General features: G+C 45.4%; 1 protein-coding gene across 2 annotated transcripts in view; it reads right to left on the reverse strand.

The window, feature by feature from the left end:
- OSBPL8 (oxysterol binding protein like 8) overlaps window positions 1-11720 on the reverse strand; it is a 157837-nt gene extending 146117 nt beyond the window's left edge. The window contains exon 1 of one of the 2 annotated variants that reach the window (XM_075932114.1): window positions 11506-11720. The gene's annotated coding sequence lies outside the window, so the exon portion shown is untranslated. Of the gene's footprint in view, window positions 1-11116; window positions 11390-11505 lie in introns of those variants that run through there. The other variant, XM_075932119.1, reaches the window with a different exon arrangement.
- Between the last annotated feature and the right edge of the window lie 7093 nt (window positions 11721-18813).

The following is an 18813-nucleotide window of genomic DNA, read 5'->3' on the forward strand; positions in this document are numbered from 1 at the left end:
CCCCCAAGTCTTGTGAAAATTAGCTTATGAATATAAATATGCATAACTTGAAGACATGTTAGGCAAAATGCATCGTGACATTTTTAGAAGTTATAATCTGTTGAATGTGTATATTCTATTTGAATGTGATATATTCTATGCATATATCATTCTTGTATGTGAAGTTGGAAGTATGAAGTGTGAATCTGTTTAGCACACTTAGGGTATCTCTAATCTACATGGCTCTGTCGCCAGAGCCATGTAGTCTAGTTTACTAAATATACCCAAATGAAGCAGCAATTTAAATAATCACCGCTTCATTTAAATTAAAATGGCTGCCGCGCTGTGCCGATCAGCTGTTTGGCGGCACAGGGCTGTAGACTGGATGCTCCGTGGTCGACATCAAAGGCATTTGTCGACCTCCCATTTGTCATGGGATGAGGCATACCGGGGAAGTCAACAAATGCCTTTGATGTTGACCGCGGAGCATGCAGATTACAGCACTGTGCCGCCAAACAGCTGATCGGCACAGCGCGGCAGCCATGTAAATTTAAATGAAGCGGCAATTATTTAAATTGCCGCTCCATTTGGGTATGTCTAGTAAACTAATCTACATGGCTCTGGCGACAGAGCCATGTAGTCTAGACATACCCTTAGAATTATAATGAGGGCCATTTTTAGTTAGAATCCGGAAACATAATGGCACCATGGTCAAGGTCTGTAAATAGGTTTGTCTTGTAACCCCAAACTTGGTTGGTCCTAGAAAGACATGTGACCATGCAACCTGGTAGGGATGTTAGTGATTACCTGGGTAACCAGGTAACTGATAAGTGACTGCTTATCCATTAACGGTCCTGGTTAACCACAACAACCCTGCTCCTTGGTGATCTGCATTTAAAACTTGGATGGACAGACTGGTTCAGTCCCAGCCAACTAGTCCAAGTTTTAAATGCCGAGCATGCAGGGAAACTGCCTGCTGCCCCTATCCAACGGGGCCCAGGCGCCTTACAGACAGAGGTTGCAGCCTCTGTCCACAGGGAGCTCTATCCCCCTCCCCACCAACCTTGGGGGCTTCTGCTGTCCTAGGCTGCTGTCTCTGACACAGAGGCAGCAGCATGGGGTCACAGGCAGCTACCTGGGAGCGGGGTCAGCAGCAAGGAGTACACTGCCTGCTGGTCCTGTTCCCAGGGGAGCTGAGTAACCGCTAACAATTTTAGTGGTTACACTGTCGTAGGTGTTTGGTATGCTAGGCAAGGAAAGGATTTGCCTTCCCAAACTGCCAGGTACAGCCCTGCCCACATTTCCCCACCAGAACACCTGCTGTAGGTGCTCTGGGGCTGGAGATACTGGGATGGGCTACACCGTGCACCACACCCTCCTTCCTTACCCTGTGCTCAGGGGCTAGCGAAGTTGGGCTGGGGCAGGCCATGCAGTATGCCATCCTCCAGGGCCGGGGCCATGCCACACACTTAGCACCCTCCTTCCCTCCCAGGGCTGGTGAGGTTTGGGCGAGCATGTGGCTGCCTGCTCACCTCCCCATGGTTGGGAAGGAGGAAGCATGCAGCACACCGCCCCACCTCTTTGTGGGGGAGGGAGGAAGGAGAACAGGGAAGGGGCAGGGCCTCAGCAAAAGGGGCAGGGTTGGAGGTGGGGCTGCGTAGGCTACCCTTGCCTCCCCAAGCCCTGCCTTCACCAACCACCCATGTTCATGGTTATCAAAATAAACAGTGTTAACATCCTTACCACCTGGTGCGGGAATGCATCTTGAATCTGGTATTTTTCCTTAGGGATGGAGAGATAAAATAAACAATTTCTGCCCTGAGGAAATTCTATGTAAGGAATGGGTAGAAATCAACAGCCCTCTTTATCTTGCCTTTGAAACTACCTTCTATCTGAAGAGGATATAAAAGTGGCTATTAGACCCAAGCCAAAAAAGATCAACTGTGGCTTGTGAAGAATTGCATCTGAGATAAGGACTAGGGTGAAAATTAGGATCTGTAATGATTTCTCAGTGTATTAAGATTAGCAGTATGTTTTGTTTATTTTGGCTTAGTAATTTACTTTGATCTGTCTGTTTTCACTTGCAGTCAATTAAATCCTACTTTTTATATTTAATAAAAAACAAAAGTTTTTTTACTAACAAACCCAGGGTAATTAACCGTTTGGGGGGAGAGGGGATGGGGAGTGCGAACCACAGCTGTGCATGCATCTTGCTTTCATTAATAAAAAGAGAGAACATCTCTGTGCAAGACTGATTTTTGAGGGGTTTGGCCTCTTAAGGCTTGTGTTCTTGGATGCTGACAAAGCCCGATAACTAAGCCTTCCCAGAGCTGAGCTTGTCCATTATTCATGTTGTTACCCTAATTGTGCCTTGTCTGGAAGACACCAGAGCTTTTGGCCCAGCAGGACAAGGTAGTTCAGCACCTCATAGGGCAAGCAGATAGGCTCAGTGGCATGACAAGCACTCCAAGTGACAGCCCCAAGGCGAGCTTTATGATTAAACCAGTCACAGGATTGTTTGCATACAGGAGGCTCACTGATCCTGGTTGATTCCCAGCCCTTCTCTTTCAGGCAGGCACATCTGCTTCCATCCCTGTGTCTCTGCACCCATGCTCCCATTCAGTCCCTGCCCCTAGCCATTCTGATCCCACTGTGTGACATCCCACCTAGCAGCCCAACGTGCCCCACACTCTCTCTTCCCCCATATTCTATTCTACATTTCTATCCCCATATTCTATGACTCCTGACTGGGCCCTAAGGAAAGAGGTGTGGATGAAACTGTAGTTTGGGTTTTATTATATCTACTCTACTAATGTAGGTAACATCTCACAATCAGCTTTAAATATGTAATTTAAAATGCTAAGCCTGTTTTCATCAAACCTGAAGTATTTGCTTCAACTAACTATGAAGTTCTAATTTCTTCCATTAGTTATGTAAGCATTAAAACATCTCCAGTAATATACAGGAAAATGTCTTCTCATAATTGGAAAGTGACTGTGTTGACCACTAAATCTATCCAATATAAGATTACCTTTGATCCAAGACCAAATAAATAAATTTCAACCCAAAAACAACTTCCCTGAGGAAGTTAAGTCACTGAGTAAAGTAACAATGCAAACCACATATGAGGGTTGTGGGTTTCATGCAGTTAAACACCTGCATAAACTTATGTACACAATTGTGCATCTTAATCTAAGATTCTTCAAAAAAATCTCACCCCCTTAACACAAAAGAAGCCTTCAGAATGTAAGTTGACCAATTCAGTGGCATCTACACATGTCTACTGGTAAAGTGAGCAGATCTGGAAAAGAAAAACAAAATTTGCTCCCACTCATGTCAATAAAGCAATATTAACTAGCATTTGTATCCAAGTACCACTCTGAGGCACCACTCAGAATCACTGTGCAAACAGAAACAGTAACACTACCCCCCTAAGCTTATGAATCCAATGAGAGACTAGACACAACCAGAGCAATTTTTAAAAAAATGGAGAAAATGGGGATGAGGTGAAAGTACCAAATGCAAGATCAATTACACAGGTTACCTAAATTGTGCAGCATGTATCAAATAGTACAGTTATTTAACTGCTAAAAATATTAGCAAAAAAGAAAACCTGAAGCGTCTTCATTTTATTGCATGTAGGACCAAATGTTGTTAACTGCAGTAGGAAAGAGTTCACTGCAAAATAAAACCCATATTCCCACCTACTGAAAAGGGATGGTGATATGAAGATTTCTTTACTTCCCAGAACCAGAAGAGCAACCTGCCTTTTCACTGCCAAAAGCCAAGACTAATTCCTCAATTTCCCAGGCACCCTACATCCAAAACCATCTGTCAACCACTACTAGCTGCTCCCTCTTTCCCATTCCAAGAGCTTCTATACTACATGCATTGCAAATGAAAATCTGCACCACATTATAAAGGGCAGATGGAATAAAAAAATTGTTTTGGGATCCCGTACTGAATTGGTGAGGGCATTGTCATCATAGAATCTACCTAAGACACAGGAACCTTGGCAGAAGCATTTCCTGGCCAAACATACTATATTACATAGAAGTACTGTTTACAGATGTACTCTATGTGCTCTCAGATCATCTATAAAGAAATTGGTTTTTAATGAACCTAATCAGAATTAAGAGGGTGTACAATGAACTCTAAAGTACATGGTGTAGGAATACATTCAAAGTCACTGATCTACAAACACGAAGCAAGACACGAGAAGTTATTCTTACGCTCTACTCTGCACTGGTTAGGCCTCAGTTGGAGTATTGTGTGCAGTTCTGGGCACTGCATTTCAAGAAAGATGTGGAGAAATTGGACAGGGTCCAGAGAAGAGCGACAAGAATGATTAAGGGTCTAGAGAACACGACCTATGAAGGAAGGCTGAAAGAATTGGGATTGTTTAGTTTAGAAAAGAGAAGATTGAGGGGGGACATGATAGCAGTTTTCAGGTATCTAAAAGGGTGTCATAAGGAGAAGGGAAAAAACGTGTTCATCTTGGCCTCTGAGGATAGAACAAGAAGCAATGGGCTTAAACTGCAGCAAGGGAGGTTTAGGTTGAACATTAGGAAAAAGTTCCTAACTGTCACGGTGGTCAAACACTGGAATAAATAGCCCAGGGAGGTTGTGGAATCTGCATCTCTGGAGATATTTAAGAGTAGGTCAGATAAATGTCTATCAGGGATGGTCTATAGACAGTATTTGGTCCTGCCATGAGGGCAGGGGACTGGACTCGATGACCTCTCGAGGTCCCTTCCAGTCCTAGTATTCTATGATTCTATGAAAGTGCAAGGCTATCTATTATCAATATAAGCTACAAGGCTAAGGGCACAGCTACACTATGGGTGCTATAGGAGCAGCTATGCCACTCTAATACCAACAGCAAAGAGGTTTTTTGATCAAAATAAGTTATATAACTCTCCAACAGACAATGGTGAGGTCAATTGTAGACTTTTTCCATCAACCTAGCCATCTCTGCACTAGAGCAAATCCAGCTTAACTGTAAGTTATCAGGGGTGTGATTTTTTCATATGGTAATTGACGTTGCTAGGGAAATCAAAATTTAAATGTGGACCAGGGCTAAATTAACCTTTACCAAGTTACTGGAAAAGCAAGTAACATGCTGTTACCATGAGCTGATTGAGTATTTGCTTTAATACTGGTACCTGAAATTTGTTCTACTCAACTTCACTGATGTAATGATCTCATGATTTTGCTGTCCAAAAGATTATGCCTTGTGTCATTTATAAAACTAAGCGAGATTCAACACTGGTGATAATCTCTCCAAGAGGCAGCAAATATTTGTGTCCCGGATATAAAAAAATAATAAGATATCTAGTCTCCAGCAGCAAGAACTCCCCTCCCCTCTCTCCCCAAGTTGAAAGGGGACTGGAACAGAAAGAGCCCGAAGTCATTGAGTTATGTAGAAACTAATATTTTATTTTAAATAGCTGCATAGGTGCCTGCCTTTGAGAATCTGGGCCTTAATTCAGATTCCTTACAAATTGCAAAGAAAATCTTTTAGCATCGAAGGCTAGCATCGCATCACTATCTGCTTAAAAGATGTATAGGAAGACAGAGACAGTGCTTTAGCAGTTGCATATACCTTCCTCAGTAAGCAGTAAAACAAGCAGAGTCATTTTCACTGCAACTGTTCACAACTGTCAATTGCACTCTACCCCTAGTTAGAAAAGCTTACCAGTAGATGCAGGCACAGAGGTTATTCATGGGTCTCACTGTGCCCCAAGAATCCCACAGCTTCCTGACTGAGTGTGGTTATAGGGCGGAAGTAGCAGAAGCCCTCCTACAGCCTCTCAGCAGCAGCAAGCTTCCTCCTTTGTTCCTCCATCAGTTGTTTCTGCATTCTTCCTAGCCAAAGACTGCTACACGCGATGACTTAACCAAGCAGAATACAAAGACATCTCCCAAGTAGGAAGCCTAAAACATCCCGTCTCTCCTTCTTTATGGGGAAATAGGGCTCTGGATTGAACACCAAGACTAATTTTTCCTTGGCCTCTGGTAATTCCAATTCCTAATCTTCCAATACTATTTATGCTACAAGGTATACATGCATCATATATGTTTAAAATAATCTGACTAGAAATATGCTAGAGTGGACTAAAACTTAAAACTTTGATTTAACATGAGTAAATCTGTGCACAGAATGGAGAAAATAAATTTAGTACTACTCAGTGAAGAACCTGTTCAGTTTGACATTTAGAAAAGCAAACACTCTGCACTTCCTCCACATCTCATCTCAGTGACTGCCTGCAACTGCATAATTTTAAAACCTCTAATTTTTCATTTCCTGTAAACACAGCAGCCATGCAAATATACCTTTTAATGAGTTCCAGCTACAGTCCTCTCCCTCAGCACTCCTGACAGATGATTTGCACAATCTTCGTTAACTGCTTGTTTATCAGACAACATTAAGTAGAAATCTAAAAATACAATACTAAGTTCTTTGGGGGAAAAACTACCAACGTTTATGTTTGTACTGCATCTAGTACTTCGTGGGCACTTCCAGAAAAGTGGTGCAACATTTAACCAGTATAAAATATTGAAAATAATGATTTGTTCTTGCTACCTTAATACTACAGTTCCCTTCCTCTTGTCTCCTTTCATGATACTTAGCTCATTTATTTTTAAATCATCTCTTCCTCTGAAGCGGAGATAGCCATTACATTAAAATAATGACAAATCCTATTACGTCAAAGTTATTATGGTTCATACAGCAAGTCTACTGCCACAGCAAAGCAAGCAAGTCAGCACATATTTGTCAAATACAGTGATACCTACTTTTAATCAAGATTTTTCCCTGTTCAGAAGCAGAAGAGCACAAGGCCTGAATTACAGAGCCCTTGTGACTTACAGCCTCAAGTGACAGCCAGGTACACAACAGGAGATAGAAAGATATCACAGTTGGGGAAACAAAAAGAAGTGGAGGGGAAAAGTCAGATCAAACTAGAGATCAAGCTCTTTATCTCTTTTCAAGCCCTTCTCAATGTTTTTGGAGTACTGAACACTTAAGCATCTCTCCCCCAAAAAAATCTATAAACCCAAGTTTTTGTCAAGAATTAAAACATTTTAGGAGACATGCTGCTTCTCATAATTTATAGTACAGAAGTTCTGGGAGGCATTTCTGTTATAGTAATTTTTTTAAAATAATATCTGGTGCATGAACCATCATGAAAAACAGTCTGCTGTATTTGTGACCCTTAGTTTAAAACTGATAGCAGGGAAGACCTATATATCTGTCATTATGTGAAGTTTTTTTTACACGTGGGGAAAAAAGGGTTCCTTGGAGACAAATCAGAATGCAAGGAAATGTAAATCCTGCATAATAGGACTTGCTCCTAATCACATTTTAGCAATGTGTGGTTCATAACATTAATATCTTTACTTCCCCACAGACTACAATCCTAAAGAAATGGTGTAGCTACAGCAGAGTTAGGTGCACATTAATCAAACTAGGTGCACTTTATGTCAAATTTTCAGACTGATCCATCTCTCCCACTATAGTCAATAGGAATCATGCCACTTAAGTACATAAGTTAACCAGCACAACAAATGCCAAGAATATCAGATGCAAAAAAAAAAAAAAAAAAAAAAAGAATTAAAAATCATGTTACTCTGTGTTCATTTTCCTGACACTGGGGATTTCACAGTTTCTGACAACTCTAGAGAATCACAGAGGCTTCCAGAGCAGACCTGATATAATTTTATAATACGTTAAAAAAAACAAGCAAAATTTTTAAAAATTACGTACACGAGGCTTTCATTATGTCAGACGCAGCAAGAAGAGTACAAACCCTACTTATTTTTTTCTGTGCAGCTAACCCACACACACACACAAAAGAGAGAGAAAAGGATTTTAGGTTTTATACACAGTGTTTGCCTTAGCTTTGTTAAAGAGATCTTAAAGTCTCAGAGTTGCTAAAAAGTGAAATGATCCTTGACAATAGTTAGGGCTGGGGGAATGTTTCCTTGGACACCCTTTAAAAGTACTTTTAAACAGAGAAACAGATCTTTGGTTCCCAATTTACAAAAGCCTCCACAACCCATGTTTAAAAACAGGAAAAATATTCAATTCATTGCTGTCATGTGCATGTAGCTGTCTCGGTACCAGTTCCTTTTATTCACAGCCATTAATTAGCTTTTCTTTTTTCTAAAAGAAGGACTCTGTTACATCTGAAATACTAAAGGGAGTGATACTCAGACCTCGGTCGTTCAGGAACCAAATTAGCAATCAACACTAGCCAAAGAAGTCAGAGTAGTGTGAATTCATTGTTTCACTGACTACTTTATGTATATTTATTTTCTTGGTTATTGTTAGGGATGTTAGCATATAGTCGAGTAAATGATTAACCAATAAGCCTACGCTTATCAACTACATGCACTCCCACCTTGCTGCCTCTGATATAGAGGCAGTAAGGCCAGGAAGAGAGGGAGTGGGAGCCAGTGCCCATGAGAAGCTGGCTTTAAGAAGGTCCGCACAAACACCAGATCCATCTGCCTCTCCCTCCCCCCCAGCTGTGCTGCCTCTGATAAAGGCACAGCAGCCTGGAGGTTAAGGGGTGGCAGATGGGAGCCAATACACACACAGAGCCAGCTGTCAAGCCAGCTCCCCACATGTATCAGCTCTTACAGAACCTGCAGAGGCAGCGAGTGGGGCAGGCAGGAGCCATGCTGGAGGGAGCCAGCTTAAAAGCTGGTTTACCACAGCACCAGCCAAGCAGTGCCACCACCACCCCCCAGCACAAGGGGAGTGCAGGCAAGTCTACCACAAAGGGGTGGAAGTAGCCCCTGTCAACAGGAGGTCCTCCAAGCTACCCATGGAAAGAGGCTGCTCCACATCCCATGGAGGAGCCTCTGTCCATGGTGAGCCTCAGCCCATCACAGGCAGAGGCTGCTTTGCAGCAGCAGCCCCGGTCCGTGAGAAGGGGGAAAAGGGCCAAGATCCTCAAGGACAGGGGGTGCTTCCACACAGCAGTGCAAGTGGGTAGGCATCATGAAAGGGGAGCTGGTTTTTAAACCGGCTTCCGTCACAGATCACCTCCTGCCTTCCACACTGAGCTGCTGCGTCTGTATCAGCGGCAGCAGCAGGGAGTGGCAGAGGGCTCCCCAGCAGTGGAGCTGGAGCACACTGGCTGCCAGCCCCACCCCTGGGGACTACTGAATAGTCGTGTAACCAATAATATTTTATGTGGTTACATGACTACTCAATTACATGACATCTGACATCCCTAGTTATTGTGACCAAGTATTATGTCAGCTACAACTGGTTAACATAGAAAAAGCATACTGATTGGTTAATAAATAAATCACAGTGTTGTAATATCATATAGTGCAGAGAGCTACTCACAGCTCCCTTGACTATCACCAACTAAAAGCTCATAATTGACCATAATTGTAGAAGGCTCCAACACCCCTTCAGACACCCTCTACCCCTTCTTTCCAGGTATAAGCTTTTTTTTTTAAAAAAAGCAATGAACTAGAATGGACAAGAATCCTGCTTTTCAAGTGTTACTGTAACGTTTCAAAGACCAGAACACTGCTCACTCTATATCAGACACACAGCAGTTTAAACTATGGCACAGCAGTTTATAGCAGAAACCAGTTTTTAGGAAAATTAGTGCATGGCTGAAAGAACATCTCTGGGTGATTGCACTGGATTCAAAGAAGCTCCTCAGTATTTTCTAAAGATATGACAAATAAGCAAAGTGAAAGTGTAGTTTTGGTTTAAGCACTATGCTTAAGGAAGGAGAGCTACCAATTTCAGACTCTCACCAGCCCACAGGAGGGGAGTTGGCAAGGTGAGCAAAAGAATGGAACCAAGTACACCCTCGCTACATCTGTTGTGAGCTGACAAGTGCTCAACAGCTGATGTTTACAAGAATTGTTACAGCCCTTATTTCAAAAGTTTGAGAATAAAAATGAGGTTTACATCAAAGCTTTAATTAGGACCCAACCATACAAGTCAGGGTTGGACCCCGGATTCTGTGATTTCCACTCCAACTCATCTGGGGGTTTTACCCATGAAAGCTCGTGACTTAATAAATCTGTTAGACTAGAATGGAAATCAAGGAGGAATCTTCTTGCATGTTACTGATTATCTCCAGGGATTAAACTAAAACATCTAAAGTTTCAGCTAAAAGAGGTCTCATGAAAATTAATGTTTTGAGATATTTCCAGTCCTCAACTTAAACAGCTCTTTGTTTTATTTTAAATGCCACATATAAATTCATTTGCTTATATGTGAATTTCTAATAAAAAAGTGTCAGGGTCAACTCATTTAAGTTAGAAAACTACCTTCACAAAAATATTTCAAGGGGGGAGGGGAGGGGAGAGGAGGAGTGTTTTGTAAGGCAGATTGAGTTTGCAGGTTTTGCACTTTCTTGGACAGACTTATAGATTGTTTTAAAACAATCGTGATAGGGATACTGCAAACTGGACTGAAAACTAAAAGATCACAGCAGTTCATTAAACTATTAAGTATTAAACATTTTTTTTCAAAAGCAATGCATTCAAAGTATCAGTGTTTCAAAAACATTTCTAATAAACATGTAAGTTGATCAGCAGTGACATACAACAGTTTACAGTACTAGAGAAATTTAAGTTTTGTTCCCTTGGCGGAATTAAACAGTTAATCGGGAAACTCCTTTCCCAGTACTAGGGAAAACATATCACTGATGACCAAGAAAACTACATTTTTAACTGCATTCTGTATTTTTGAAAGGGACTATTACTATATTACTTTGAGTCCTAGTTTCAGCTTAAATTACTTGCTCATTAAGCATCCAAGGAGGATGTAGCCTGCATGACAATTAACTGCTTTTCATTTTCTCTGAACTTGCAAAGCAAAATATTTTTCTTAGTCTGATTAATAAATACATCAGCGGATACATCCACCTAAAGATGAAAGAGGCACCACATTAAGTGCCAGCCAAAGGACAAAGCTACCCGTGATATCACGTGTAGAGAGTCACACAACCCTCAACACATTTTCCCCATGTGTCTCCAAGAATTTCAACAACAGAAGAGCGGTGCAGTTTTCAGTATTTTATCCACACATTTCCCCTGCCTAAAGAATCATTCCACAGTCCCAGCTACATTCTTCCCCAACAATTTTACCCACCCAACACAACTCCACTCGATCATTCAGGCGCCCTGCGCAGATAAAGCACCGCCTGAAGTTGCGATCGGACCGTTGCGCCAAACAAGCAAGCGCCACAGAGACGCTGGGGGTGACTCGCCCGCAGGGACGGGCTGCGGACCAGCCAGCGCTTCTCGCCGCGCAGCGGTTGGGGGAGGGGGCAGTTAAGGGGCCGCCACCCCGCTTTGACCCAGGGCGGGCCGGGCGCTGCGCTGGCCGAAGGGCCATTGTAGGAGGGGCCGTAGCAGCAGCCCGGGGGCACCAAGGGAACATCAGCGACTGGGGGAAGCCCCCGCAGCGTCACCGCCGCGGCCGAGGGGGCGGAACAGCCCCAGTCCCTGCCTCGGGGCGCCCCAGACCGCGGCTCTCACCTTCCCCGGCGGCCCCCGGCCGGGAGCGGCGCGTGACTAAGGGGCGCGCGCGGCCCCGGTTGGCTGGGGGGGGAGTCGTGGCCCGGACGCCTCCTGCCCCGCTGCAGGACCCAGCCCCCGGCTCCTCTGCCCGGACCCCGCCGCGGCGCCGCGTCGCTGTTTGATCCTCTCACCAACCGCGCCGGCTTCTCCCTGGAGCGGCTGGGCGGGAGGGCCCGGGGAGCCACGCCCCTCCTGGTCACGTGACGGCGCCGGGCCGGGTTCATTGGCGCAGAGCTAGGGAGGGCGGGGTGCGGGTTTGACAGCTCCTGAGCCCCGCCCCCAGCCCCTTCAGAATGGCCAGTGCCGGCCCGGCCTCCCGACCCACCAGCAGCCAGGTCCCCTCCCGCAGCCCCACCCCTCCCCCAGAGACAGCCCCGCACGGCCTCACAGCCCTCCCGTTCCCAGAGCACAACACCCTCAGCTACAGCCTGGCCAACACCTCTCGGGAGCCTGCAACCACAACTACAGTCCGACCCGCACCCCTAGCCTCAGCAAGGCACAACACACACCCGTCATACCCAGAACACAACACGCACAGCTACAGTCTGGCACACCCCTCAGCCCGTGGGCTCCTGCAGCTCTCGTCATCCTCCCCCCTTTGGCTTCTTCCAGCTGTAGCCCCATAGAATCAGAGAACTGGAAGAGACCTCAGGAGGTCATCAAGTCCAGCCCTCTGCCCAAGACAGGACCAATCCCAACTCAATCAACCCAGCCAGGGCTTTGTCAAGCTGAGACTTAAAAACCTCTAGGGACGGAGATTCCACCACCTGCCTAGGTAACCACCTGTGCTTCACCACCCTCCTAGTGAAAGTTTTTCCTAATATCCAACCTAGACCTCTCCTACTCTAACTGGAGACCATCGCTCCTTGTTCTGCCATCCATCATTACTGAGAACAGCTTCACTCCATCCTCTTTGGAACCTCCCTTCAGAAAGTTGAAGGCTGCTATCAAATCCCCCCTCACTCTTCTTTTCTGCAGACTAAACAAACCCAAATCCTTCAGTCTCTCCTCATAGGTCATGCGCTCCAGACCCCTAATCATTTTGGTCGCCCTCTGCTGGACCCTCTCCTATGCATCCACATTTCTATAGTGGGGGCCCAGAACTGGACACAATACTCCAGATGTGGCCTCACCAGACCCAAATAAAGAGGAATAATCACTTCTCTAGATCTTCTGGCAGTGCTCCTCCTAATGCAATCTAATATGCCATTAGCCTTCTTGGCTACAAGGGCACACTGTTGACTCATATCCAGCTTCTCATCCACTGTAATCCCTAGGTCTCATAGACTCATATGACTCATAGACTCATAGACTTTAAGGTCAGAAGGGACCATTATGATCATCTAGTCTGACCCCCTGCACAGTGCAGGCCACAGAATCTCGCCCACCCCTCTTAGAATAATCCTCTCACCTATGTCTCAGATATTGAAGCCTTCAAATACTTTGAAGGCCCCAACATGCAGAGAGTCCTTCAGCTGTGATCTGTGCCCAATGCTACAGAGGAAGGCGAAAAACCTCCAGGGCCTCTGCCAATCTACCCTGGAGGAAAATTCCTTCCTGACCCCAAATATGGCGATCAGCTAAACCCTGAGCATGTGGGCAAGACTCACCAGCCAGACACCCAGAAAGTTCCCTATAATGAATGGTCAATTAGTTACCAAGATCATGTTATTTCATCCAACCATCCCCTTATCATAGAATCATAGAACTGGAAGAGACCTCAGAAGGTCGTCAAGTCCAGCCCTCCGCTCTAGGCAGGACCAATCCCATCTAAATCAACCCAGCCAGGGCTTTGTCAAGCCGAGACTTAAACACCTCTAGGGATGGAGACTCCACTACTTCCCTAGGTAACCCATTCCAATGCTTCACTACCCTCCTAGTAAAATAGTTTTTCCTAATATCCAATCTGGACCTCTCCCACCACAACTTGAGACCATTGCTCCTTGTTCTGCCATCTGTCACTACTGAGAACAGCCTCTCTACATCTTCTTTGGAACCTCCCTTCAGGAAGTTGAAGGCTGCTATCAAGTCCCCCTTCACTCTTCGCTTCTGCTGACTAAACAGACCCAAGTCCCTCGGCCTCTCCTCGTAGGTCATATGCTCCAGACCCCTAATCATTTTGGTTGCCCTCCGCTGGACCCTCTCCAATGCGTCCGCATCCTTTTTGTAGTGGGGGGCCCAGAACTGGACACAGTACTCCAGATGTGGCCTCACCAAAGCCGAATAAAGGGGAATAATGACATCTCTGGATCTGCTGGCAATGCTCCTCTTAATGCATCCTAATATGCCATTAGCCTTCTTGGCTACAAGGGCACACTGTTGACTCATATCTAGCTTCTCATCCACTGTAACCCCCAGGTCCTTTTCTACAAAACTGCTACTTAGCCGGTTGGTCCCCAGCCTGTAACAATGCTTGGGATTCTTCCGTCCCAAGTTTAGGGCTCTACACTTGTCCTTGTTGAACCTCATCAGATTTCTTTTGGTCCAATCCTCTAATCTGTCCAGGTCACTCTGGACCCTATCTCTGCCCTCCAGCATATCTACCTCTCCCCCTAGCTTAGTGTCATCTGCAAACTTGCTGAGGGTGCAATCCATTCCCTCATCCAGGACATTAATAAAGATGTTGAACAAAAGCAGTCCTAGAACAGATCCTTGAGGCACTCCGCTACAAACCGACCACTGACCTGACATCGAGCCATTGATCACTACCTGTTGGGCCTGACAGTCTAGCCAGCTTTCTATCCATCTTACAGTCCATTTATCCAATCCATATTCCTTTAACATGCTGGCAAGAATATTGTGGGAGAACGTATCAAAAGTTTTGCTAAAGTTAAGGAATATCACATCCACAGACTTCCCCATGTCCACAGAGCCAGTTACTTCATCATAGAAGCTATGAAGATTGGTCAGGCATGACTTGCTCTTCTTGAATCCATGTTGACTATTCCTGATCACTTTCTGCTCTTCCAAGTGCTTCAAAATGGATTCCTTGAGGATCCCCTCTATGATTTTTCCGGGGACTGATGTAAGGCTGACTGGTCTGTAGTTCCCTGGATTGTCCTTCTTCCCTTTTTTAAAGATAGGCACTACATTTGCCTTTTTCCAATCATCCAGGATCTCTCCTGATCTCCTCGAGTTTTCAAAGATAATGGCCAAAGGCTCCGCAATGACATTTGCCAATTCCCTCAGGGTATATCTACACTACCCCACTAGTTCGAACTAGCGGGGGTAATGTAGTCATCCGCAATTGCAAATGAAGCCCGGGATTTGAATTTTCCGGGCTTCATTTGCATAAAGCCGGCCGGCGCCATTTTTAAATGCCGGCTAGTTCGAACCCCGTGCCGCGCGGCTACACGCGGCACGGAGTAGCTAGTTCGGATTAGGCTTCTAATCCGAACTAGCTGTACTCCTCGTGGAATGAGGAGTACAGCTAGTTCGGATTAGGAAGCCTAATCCGAACTAGCTACTCCGTGCCGCGTGTAGCTGCGCGGCACGGGGTTCGAACTAGCCGGCATTTAAAAATGGCGCCGGCCGGCTTTATGCAAATGAAGCCCGGGAAATTCAAATCCCAGGCTTCATTTGCAATTGCAGATGACTACATTACCCCCGCTAGTTCGAACTAGCGGGGTAGTGTAGACATACCCTCAGTACCCTCAGATGCATTAAATCCAGACCCATGGATTTGTGTATATTTAGCATTTCTAAATAGTTCCTAACTTGTTCTTTCCCCACCAAGGGCTGTCCACCTCCTTCCCATACTACATTGCCTAGTGCATTTGTCTGGGAGCTGACCTTGTCCATGAAGACAGAGGCAAAGAAAGTATTGAATACTTCAGCTTTTCCCACATCATCTGCCACTAGGTTACCTCCCTCATCCAGTAAGGGCCCCACACCCTCTCTGATCATTCTCTTATTGCTAACATGCCTGTAGAAACCTTTCTTGTTACCCTTCACATCTCTTGCTAGCTGCAATTCCAATTGTGCTTTCACCTTCCTGATAACTTCCCTGCATTCTCAAGGAATATATTTATACTCCTCCCTAGTCATCTGTCCAAGTTTCTTCTTCTTGTAAGCTTCCTTTTTGTGTTTAAGCTCACCAAGAATTTCCCTGGTAAGACAATCTGGTCGCCTACCATATTTGCTTCTCTTGCTGCGCATCGGGATGGTTTCTTCCTGTGCCTTTAATAAGGCTTCTTTAAAATACTGCCAGTTCTCCTGGATTCCTTTCTCCTTCATGTAAGCATCCCAGGGTATCCTGTCCACAGTTCTCTAAGGGAGTCAAAGTCTGTTTTTCTGAAGTCCAGGGTGTGTATTTTGCTACTCTCCTTTCTTCCTTTGGTCAGGATCCTGAAATCTACCATTTCATGATCACTGCTTCCCAGGTTGTCACTCGCCTCTATTTCCCCTACTAGTTCCTCCCTCTTTGTGAGCAGCAGGTCAAGGTGCGCATGGCCTCTGGTCGGTTCCTTCAGCACTTGTACCAAGAAGTTATCCCCAACATCCTCCAAAAGCTTCCTGGATTGTCTGTGTACTGCTGTACTGGTCTCCCAACAGATGTCAGGGTGATTAAAGTCCCCCATGAGAACCAGGGCCTGTGATCTGGAAGCTTCTCTCAGTTGTCTGAAGAAAGCCTCGTCTACCTCATCCATCTGATCCGGTGGTCTATAGCAGACACCAACCACAACTTCACCCCTGTTGCTTCCATCTCTAAACTTAACCCATCGACTCTCAACAGGCTTTTCCCCCTCTATATACTGGAGCTCTGAGCAATCATACTGCTCTTTTACATACAATGCAACTCCTCCTCCTTTCCTCCCCTGCCTGTTCTTCCTGAACAGTTGATACCCTTCGCGACAGTGCTCCAGTCATGCGAGTCATCTCACCAAGTCTCCGTTATTCCAATCAAATCATAGTTCTTTGACTGGGCCAGGGCTTCTAAATCTTCATGTTTGTTTCCCAGGCTTCTTTCATTCATGTACAAACACCTTAGATAACCAGTTGTTCGCCCTACCTTCTCCAGTCGAATTAGGTGTCCTTCTTTGTTGCTCGTTCCTCCTTGTATTTCTCCCTGGTATCTGGCTTCCCCACTTACTCAGAGCTTTGGTCACCATCCCCCAACAAACCGAGATTAAAGCCCTCCTCATTAGGTTTGCAAGTCTGCCAGTGAAGATGCTCTTTCCTCTCTTGTTTAGTGGATCCCATCTCTTTCTAACAATCCTTGTACCTGGAACAGAGTCCCATAGTTGAAGAAACCAAAGCCCTTTCTCTGACACCACCTGCGCAACCACGCATTTACTTCCTCAATTCGACAATCCCTACGTGGACCTTTTCCTTCAACAGGGAGGATGGATGAGAATACCACTTGCACTTCAAATTCTTTGATCCTTTTTCCCCAGCCCTACATAATCTGCTGTGACCTGCTCAAGGTCATTCGTGGTCATATCGTTAGTTCCCACATGGAGAAGCAGGAAGGGATAGCGATCTGAAGGTTTGATTAGTTTTAGAAGACTCTTGGTCACATCCTGAATGCTAGCTCCTGGTAAGTAGCACACTTCTCGAGATTCCAGGTCTGGACGGCAGATGGATGACTCAGTCCCTCTTAGGAGGGAGTCCCCGACCACCACCATCCATCTTCTTCTTTTGGGGGTGGTGATTGTGGAACCCCCATCCCTAGGACTACGCATCCCATGCCTTCCAGTAGATGGTGTTCCCTTCTGATTTCTTCCCTGAGAGGTCCTTGCCAAAGCATTTTCCACTGCAGTGCCTGTGGAGAGAGCCTGAAAGCAGTTACTTACCTCTACAGGTATGGGGGATACCTGAGTTGGCCGCCTTCTTCTTCTAGAAGTTACATGCTGCCAGTTCTCTTTCTTGTTCTGTACTGCCCTCACTGGCTCTTCCACTTGCTGTACTTGCAGGATTAAATGCTGCCTTCTATTGAGGAAGTCTTCATCCTCTCTGATGGAACGGAGGGTTGATACTTGGGCCTCAAGTCTTCTAATTTTTTCTTCCAAAATGGTGACCAGCTTGCACTTAGTGCAGATGAAATCCCTTCTTTCTTCCGGGAGGAAGACAAACATGGCACATGCTGTGCAGGTAACAACAGCAGACCTATCACTATCCATACCTGCCTTCCTTCTGAGAGATTCCTCAGATGTTTTTAAATGCCTCCTTGAAGGGCAGGAGAGAGAAAAAAAACATTTTTTAAGGAAAAGAGCACCAAACACTATGGGAGTCTCCCAAGGTGAACTCCCAGGTAAATGCCTCAGTTGGCTGTTGCCCTGTTTGCTGGTCTCTGAGGTCACTCTGGCTGCCTTTTTTATAAGACTGAGGCTAGGCCTGGCTCAAAGCTTTGCCTCTGATGCAATCAACCCCTGAAGGCCCACCAGAGCTCAGGAAGTTTTGCTAATAGTTTAGAGAAAAAATTTTAAAGCATGGTGAGTGTATCTTACCCCCCTCCCAATTCCATCTCAAAACTCCCTGTTTGCAGTCCCTGGTCGCTGACTCACTGCTTTATAAAGCCTCAAACTGCCTAATAGCCCCTCCCCCTGATTAAGGCTCAACCAATTAGCAGAGGCTTCTAGATTTCAAACCTTGATTAGAAGTTCACAGCTTCCAACTGCCAGCCACAGCTCACACTCCGTGGGGGTGAAGGGGGAGGGGAAGGGAAAGAGAGGGAAAAAACCCACAAACAAACACAAGCTCAGCACACAGCAAGAAACCCCCAAACACAAACACACACTGCACAGCCTGATACACACATCCTACAACAGCTCCTTCAGCTAACCATCCCAAATTGCAGTCTGACCAACCACCACCTGTCTATATTATTTCCACAGCTAAGCTCAAACTGACCCTTCCATAGATTCCCACCAGTCTTACTCTTTATCTCCCAAACACCCCAGCTCCGAACAAGACCCATGGACACAAGCACTCAGGCATCTCAACTAGCTTCCTGCATCCTAACTCCCCGCATGACATGATGTACTTAGCCTCTCCCAACCATGTCTCGGCATCTGTAACTCTCACCCTTCTTGCTTGAAACATCCCTTTCTCTCACCTGTTGTACTGTGGAAGAGGAAAGCAGATGTCTAGTAGGGCTGGAGAGTGTCTCTATCTGGTATATTGATCTGCCACTCCGAATGGGAGCTAGATTAATGCAGTGATGTGTATGGTATATATGTCTCACAGTTGGCAGCCCTGTTCTTTCTACTTGCTGGTAAAAATCTAAATAAGAGAGCTAGATCACATCCCTCAGAAAATACCCTT

This window comes from Pelodiscus sinensis, chromosome 1, assembly GCF_049634645.1.
Source record: "Pelodiscus sinensis isolate JC-2024 chromosome 1, ASM4963464v1, whole genome shotgun sequence".
Classification (NCBI taxonomy): Eukaryota; Metazoa; Chordata; order Testudines; family Trionychidae; genus Pelodiscus; species Pelodiscus sinensis.